This window comes from Tiliqua scincoides, chromosome 9, assembly GCF_035046505.1.
Source record: "Tiliqua scincoides isolate rTilSci1 chromosome 9, rTilSci1.hap2, whole genome shotgun sequence".
NCBI classification, from domain to species: Eukaryota; Metazoa; Chordata; class Lepidosauria; order Squamata; family Scincidae; genus Tiliqua; species Tiliqua scincoides.
The window spans coordinates 35857014-35864841 of NC_089829.1; the positions used below are offsets into that span (position 1 = coordinate 35857014).

General features: G+C 44.7%; 1 pseudogene; it reads right to left on the bottom strand.

Moving 5' to 3' along the window:
* Positions 1-216: 216 nt before the first annotated feature.
* Positions 217-330, bottom strand: LOC136660806 (5S ribosomal RNA; annotated as a pseudogene).
* Positions 331-7828: the final 7498 nt, after the last annotated feature.

Here is a 7828-nt window from a genome sequence, read left to right on the forward strand (position 1 = left end):
ATTACTGCTAGCTTGGACCCAGAGACAGCCTAGGGTCTGTCCCCCCCTTCAGCAAATGCAGAAGCTCCAGCAGTTGGGATCACAGGTTGTCCTGTACTGTCTCTCAAAGAGTGATGTGACATGGCAAAGGCATTCAGAGCTACAGGACCTCAGATAGCTCCATGGCATTGGATCCAGATAGGTTGGCAACCTTCAGTCTCGAAAGACTATAGTATAAGCCTACAGCACCCGGTATTCCCAGGCGGTCTCCCATCCAAGTACTAACCAGGCCTGACCCTGCTTAGCTTCCGAGAGCAGATGAGATCAGGCATGTGCAGGGTAACAGTTGACAATGCCAACATAGGAGCCAACAGAATCCGAGCCCTTTGATGTCTCTGGTCCCCAACTAGCCCTCCCAGGCTTTAACTCACTGCTGCCAAGTGAAATGTCTAAAGGAGCAGCTTCTGGACCTGCAGCCAAGCGCTCTCATCCATCTCTCCCCTGCATCAGTAGATGGGCAGCAGAGAATGAGAGATGCCTCGTATGTTGCAATCCATCTCCAGTGGGTCCAACTCAGGAGGAACCATCTTTGGGCCTATGGATTCAGGTTCCTATAATTCTTCACTGCCCATCCTCACTCTTAGGGCCTGCATTTTACACCTTGGCACCTGGGACTGATGTCTGAGAACTGACCGGTTCCTCTCTGTCTGAATCCAAATGCTGGGTTTAGTTCACCTGAGCTAGGAGGTTAGGGGGTGGGATTAAGGGTTGATGAAGTGAGTGGCCAGGTGGGGGGAGTGCTTACATTTGAAAAAAAAAAAGTGGTTTTGGTCACTCTGAGGAACATGTCGCAGGGGAACAGATATTGTGAGCTGAATCTCAGGAATGCAGGAAAGCCGGATGAGGAAACCATACAGGTAAGTAGGCTGAATACAACCTGTCTCTTCTGCTTTCTTTTCCCTAGCCCTTGGCTATATACACTGTACCCAGGGCCCTTATCCTACTAGGATTTATGGCTCTAATCTCTCCTGCAAACCATCACAGCCAAGATATTTTTCATATGCTCAGAATTTTATAACAATGCATGATACTAAACTAGGAAACAAAACAAAGTAAAGGGCAGGAAGAGAGTAAAAAAGGAGCACAGACCACTCCATGGCTGCCCTTAGGGATGGAGCGATCTCTCCATTTCCATTCTATCTGAACTTCATGCCATTTCCTTTGATTTCCGCTACACTTTGTCCTGATAAAAAGTCCCCAGCTTTTTTTTTCCCCCATCAAGAATATGTATTTTAAATGCATATTTAAAATGCTATTTTCCAACAACTTTCACATATTCTCTACGCAGACAGGTGATGCAAGAGTACACTGAAAAGTACACATCTGACAGTAAGTTTTCTCTATAAACATACAGAATAAACATATCTGTATCTTATAAAATCTAAGGCGATAAGGAGCCAGACGGGTCAGGAAGCAGGATTTTGGTTGTGAAAGGGATCATCCAAATGGCCTTCTCATATGTGATCCACATATTACTAACTATGCCCAAAGCTGGCGCAAGTCCCTTGCACCAGCCTGGGAAGGTCGCAAATGTGCTGTAGAGCATGTTTGCGCCTCCTTAGGTATCAGCTGGGCAACAGCAGGGGTGTGCACTGGCCCCCGGAGGCTGCATCTAGTCTCCGCTGTGCTGACAGAAGGTAAGTCCGGGCTGGCTGAGCTCAGCAGGTGTGGTGTTTGGGAGAGGGTGGGTGAGGGGAGGGTGGGGAGGAGGCTTTCAGGATGGGGGAGGGTGGGTGGCAGGCAGGCCCATGGGCAGGTGGCAGGTGGGCAACCTTCAGTCTCGAAAGGCTATGGTATAAGCCTACAGCACCTGGTATTCCCAGGCGGTCTCCCATCCAAGTACTAACCAGGCCTGACCCTGCTTAGCTTCTGAGATCAGACGAGATTGGGCATGTGCAGGCTAACAGGAGAGCAGGGGTTATTATTATTTATTATTATTATTAACAGTATTTATATACCGCTTTTCAACTAAAGTTCACAAAGCGGTTTACAGAGAAAAATCAAATAACTAAATGGCTCCCTTTCCCAAAAGGGCTCACAATCTAAAAAGATGCAAATGAATACCAGCAGACAGCCACTAGAACAGACAGTGCTGGGGTGAGGTGGGCCAGTTACTCTCCCCCTGCTAAAAAAAGGAGCACCCACTTGAAAAAGTGCCTCTTACCCAATTAGCAGGGGTACAGGGGTTGGGGCCAGGGGTTGGGGCCAGAACCCAGCAGTTATGCTGGATCCTGACCCCGTTCCTGGGCAACACAGAGTGGCTCCAGTCTGCTAGATTCTGCTCGGATCTGAGCCACCTCTTTAGGTGGCACAGATCCAAGTAGACCCATTGGGGCTGCAGTGGCTCTCCCCAAGGTAAGGGGAAGTGTTTCCCTTCCCACTTGCAGCTCAAAACGCATGCTGGATATGGAGCAGGCCTGCCCGCCTCCCTATTCCAGCACAAATTAGGATTGTGCTGCCCAGTAGCATTTAGCTCCTGTATGAAGCTCCTGTATGAAGCTCCTGTATGATTCAACAAACTACCCCCACATGGTTAGAAGGGAGAAGAGTAAGCCTGAAAGGAGAAGGTCATGAGGAGGGGCAGCTAGGACAATTTTAATGTATTAACCTTCATCTTGATCAGCAGTCTCCAAACTGGAGAGAACTGTGCACCAGAAGATCCTTCCTTGGCGTTAACAGAGCTTACTGTTCTTCCTGTGAACCTCCTCTCTGTACCACTGATCACCCCCAAACTTCATGCTGGCCAGCCGCATCTGCCCAGAAATCCGGAAGCAAGGCCTGCTGGTGCAACGGAACCAGGAAGCAGCTGGTCGGTTCAAAGTTTGGGGCAATCGGCAGCATGGAGAGGAGGCTCCCCAGTGGAACAGTAAGCTCCACTCATCCAGAGAAAGGATTGCAACAGGTGCCGAATCCAGCCCACAGACCAGGATCTGACACCTGCTGAACTTGAGCATTGCCACTTCCAAAATTCCCATGCAGGTAGACTTGCTTTGTCCTCCTTTTATATGGTTTGTGATGCATGATTTTAAAAACAAGCGCTCTCAAAGTCTCTTCTATCACCAAAAGAGGAGAGGAGGGACACCCCAGAAATTCAGATATGTTTTCTGGGAGAAGTGATGGGGGGGGGGGGGAAGAAAAAACATTGCTTTACTGTACAATCCACCAAGCGTTGCTATCGCTTAATTCTTTTTCAGGGGCCTTGCAAAGAAAATATGCCTCGTCTTATTTTATTTGGGAGGGATGAGGTTTGGTGACATTTCCCCCATTCATTGCTGCACCAATCTATTTTACAGCTTGCCTTTGAAGGAAAAGAAAAATCAACATAAGAATGTAGGTTTCTGCTTTCCCCCCCCCTTTCAAAAAAAGTACTCTGATTTTCTAGCAATCAAATTTTCAGCAAGTCAACTGTACATCATAGAGAGAACACACACACACACACACACACAGAGAGAGAGAGAGAGAGAGAGAGAGAGAGAGAGAGAGAGAGAGAGAGAGAGAGAGATGATTTTGTGGTGTATTTGGAAGAAAATGCTCCTTTATGTGTGTGTGTGCAAGAGAAAAAAGGAAGGGGGGAACCTAAATAAGGATATGAATAATTGGATTGGAGATAGATGCCACCTTTTCTCAGTGCATGTGTGTGTGTGTGTGTGTGTGTGTGTGTGTGTGTGTGGAGGGGGAGTGCCACCATATAATTGACATAATTGATCTATTTTTCCCCTTTTTTGCTGCAGTAATTTTTTATGCATGCTATTGTTGCTGTTATTATCCAAGATGTGATCTTCTGTGGTTGATAATACTGACTAGATAGCAAGACTGGTAAGTACCAGTCAATCACAAATCTATAGTGTCTATTTCTGCATCACCAGGTGCTATCTCATGGGAAATATCCTCCTTTTTGGCAGGCACACAGCTCTCTGCATTATCTGTCATTTTCATTAGATTCAAGCTACAGCTGAGCCAAAAAAGACTTGGTTTGAGCATATGTGCTCAAACCGGCCAGGATGAAAAGAGTCCAAATTCACCCTTTCGGCATTGTACTTTTTTTTTTTCTAAATATAAAATAATATATAAGCAGCCTCGACCTTAAATGCTGGCAAAGGTTCTCATAGACATTTGGGCAGTAACTCAGACAAGTGTGTGCTGCAAGGAAAGAATCAATTGGAAACTGAAAGGCAGCTCTTATCCCAAAGCACCCACTCACAGGGGATGCTTCCTTTGGTATCTCTGCATGAGTTACTGTTCTGGTCTTTGCTCCTTCCAATCAGTCACTACTGAGGACTGATAACATTGGAAGGACTCTTCTGCATCAACTTGAAGGTCCAAGATTCGTCTAGCTCAGTGTTTCTCAACATTTGACCTCTGCTGTACCACATTCCATCTATTCGAAGTATCACCAGAAGTAACTGGCTATGACATAACATCGCCAGTTACTTCTGGGTTGGGGGTCCAGATGCAACGCGAGTAAGTGTAAGAGTAAGTGGCTCAGGATGGACAGGAGGGCTTTTTCAAGTGCAGAAAAGCATGCTTTAGAGCTCTATCTGCCGAGGCAAGCCTCCTACTGCTGCTTGTTGTGTTGTGTTCCCAGTCTCGCTGCCAGGTGGCAGGTGTCCAGGGGTTCAGCAACTACCTCCAGACACCATCTAAAGAACGATTGATAGTACCCATACCACTAGTTGAGAAACACTGCACTAGACTTTTTTTTTTTAAGTCTCTGGTCTGAAGGGTGCAAAGCACATGTGCTCCCCCAGAGAGGCTGGTCATTTCCCACAATCCTTTGTGGTGTTACAAATTCAGTTTTTGGTCACTAAGATGGAAATCATCACAAATGTCCTCCAGCAAATGTGTTTGTATACTTGTTTTTTGTTTGTTTTCGTTTTGTGTGTTTCCCCCCCCTCCAAACTTCCAGTGTCTGCTTCTCGAGATTGGATGTTTTGGTGTGTCTCTTCTTACATTAATTGTGTCGCATTTTTGTTCTCACTGCCAAGCGGCAGGTGAACAGGGAACCCGTGAGTACCACCAGACACCACCTCAAGTATCACTGGTGATACCCACAGCACTGGTTGATAAACACTGGTCTAGCTAAGCATCTTGCTTATCACAGTGGGAAGTGCACAACCAAGGCATGAACATAGTAACCTCTCCTCACCACCCCCTCCCAAAAATCTAGCATTCAGTGGCATCCTGTTTCTGACCATGAAATGAGAATATGTAGCCAATATGGCTAATAGTTGTTGATAGTCCTAACCTACATGAATTTGTCACTTTTAAAGTCATTGAAGACCCAATCAATACGTTACATAGAGTGAAGCTGTTAATCAATAGAATTTTGCACTGTTCGACTTTAGATGCAGAAACCCCCTTATGGAGAAAACAGAGTGTATGTTGTCAACTAGCAAATCAAGGAGAGATCTGTGCTCCGAACGTCCTCCAACGTGCTCATATCCTAAGTGCAGTGAGTTCTTCGCATGGGGAAGCATTCTCAAATATGACCCCACACCTGCCGTCTGAAGCAAAACAGTCCAAAATTCTACTGCTTCAGTTTACCTCCTCGCTCTCTGTAATGTACGGATCGGGTTTAAACTAGTGGCCATTGCTAGATCTGGTTGCCATGAGTTCTATAAGTGGATTATGCATTGTAATTCTACCATGGCTCAGAATCCGTATGATTGGGTCATCCCATCACTCTTGGTGCAGCAAAGCAGAATAATTACTGGTCTTCAGAACAAGCTTGTCCAGAACATTAACTCACAAAGAAAGAAAGAGAATGGGCTACTCTGAGGATAGGTTGTTCTTGTCCTTTAACTACTGTCTAATTTTAATTTAGAGAAAATAAGTGTGCATCAGCATCAAAAGCTTGGGAGAACTGGAAACAACAAACAACTTAGGCTGTCAAGTTCCTAGTTTATCATAGTTATTACCCACCCTTGCAAACACCAAAGATTGAAAGTCAGCATTGCTGTTGGTGGTCGGGGGAGGGGGTGTCAACTACTTTTTCTATGAAGACCTAATGTGTTGATGTCAACAGAGCAACACCGTCAACAAGAAACCCGAATTACATTGTATTCCTTGAGCTCCGAAAAGTAATCACAATTGCCTCTAAAGATGCAGCAAATGCTCTCAAAGTCAAGAGGCCATTGTCTCCATGTACCGGGGTCAGCAAGTAAAATGTTAGTTGGGAATTGTGTTTATGTTGCCTCTGAATAATTCCATAGCTCAAAGTGGGACTACTTTGCAGGTGGCAATAACATGATAATATTGTATACTTCGTTTAATGAGGACAGACTTAATTGGGATGGCTGCATTATTAAGGCACTTCCCAAGAAGCCAATTGAGGGAAATGTTTCTGAGTGACAATGACTATGACATGAATGGGACAGCACAAACAGAAATCCTGCCTGATGGGGATACTGTGGACCTGAACCTGAAGGTTAAATGGTGTTTAACCCAGTTTTGCCCGGCCCACAGGTGTACAACATTTGGTCCCTGTTGCATATATGCAATGTTGGGCAGAAATGGCTTAACCAGGTGCAGAGTGAGATATTCTAAAGTCTCCTCTTTAAATAAAGGAATCACTGTGTAATTATTTAAAAGAAGGTGAAGCTCTCCTTAGGTCAGTAGAACAGAAAGTTTTAAAGGGTTACCCGGTGATTATAAAGGTTATTAAAACAAGGATTCTGAGACACCTCTGCACTCAGTGGAAGCACGACCTGAAATCTTTGCAAAATGATATTGAGATGATGGCCCACATTAACAGGTGCTTGGTCAGCTATAAGAAGAAAAGCAGAACACCTCTAGTGGAATGGTGCCTGAAAGTAAGGGACATAGTCCATCTGGTGCAATTGACCAATATAGAGACCAGAGAGGGCAGGCAGAAGGACAGTGGGTTGTAGCTCAAAAAAAGTTAACCAAGGAGGAGATAGGTCACCATGGTCAAATAATCTTGTCATTCACTTCCTTATTATGAAGAGGATTGCCAGGCCTGAGAAGAGGGGGGCAGAGGGGCAAAATCTGTGGGGGCAGAGCTTCCAGCAGGTCCAGGCCATGACAAGACAAAACTATTGACAACAAAACAAATCTATTACAAATTTAGGAATGAGGGGCCCAATCTTGGTCCTTCTGCCACATTCTTTTAGGTACTTGAAGAGGGCCCTTCCCATTCCAGAGCTCCTGCAGATAAGGAAACCCATGAATGATGAAATCTGCAGGTTTAAGGAAGCCCTGTAAACCTCTGGAGCTGGGATGGGAGTCTGACTCCATGGGTTGGAGAACTCACAGATAATGAAATATGTGGGTCCAGAATCCATGGATATAATGGACCCATTATGTCCCCCCAAATAAATAAATAAATAAATAAATAAATAAATAAATAAATAAATAAATAAATAAACGCATTCTGGTCCCATGCATTATTGGTAAGGGATACTCAGAATGTATATGGATTTCCGGGTCTTAGGGTTCAGTCATCCATGCACCAGACCATTGTGTTGTTGGCTGACAATTTTCCACTGGCCTCCATAGCTGTAGGTGTGGACTTTTTGTTAGCCAGCGACAACAAATCTCAAAGAGACTCTGTTGCTTCCTGTTTTGATGTCATTTATCACTGTGTTAATGGAAAACACATGGAGAGAATCAGAAAAATATTTGAGTGAAAGAACATACAAATAAACTTTCAAACTGTCTTTCAGCAAGGGAGATTAAAGTTATTGAATATGCAAATTGTCTTTTTAAAAGAAGAATGATGTCTTTTTCAGCAATCAGTATTAATTACTGGCAAATGTTTCAATAGAGA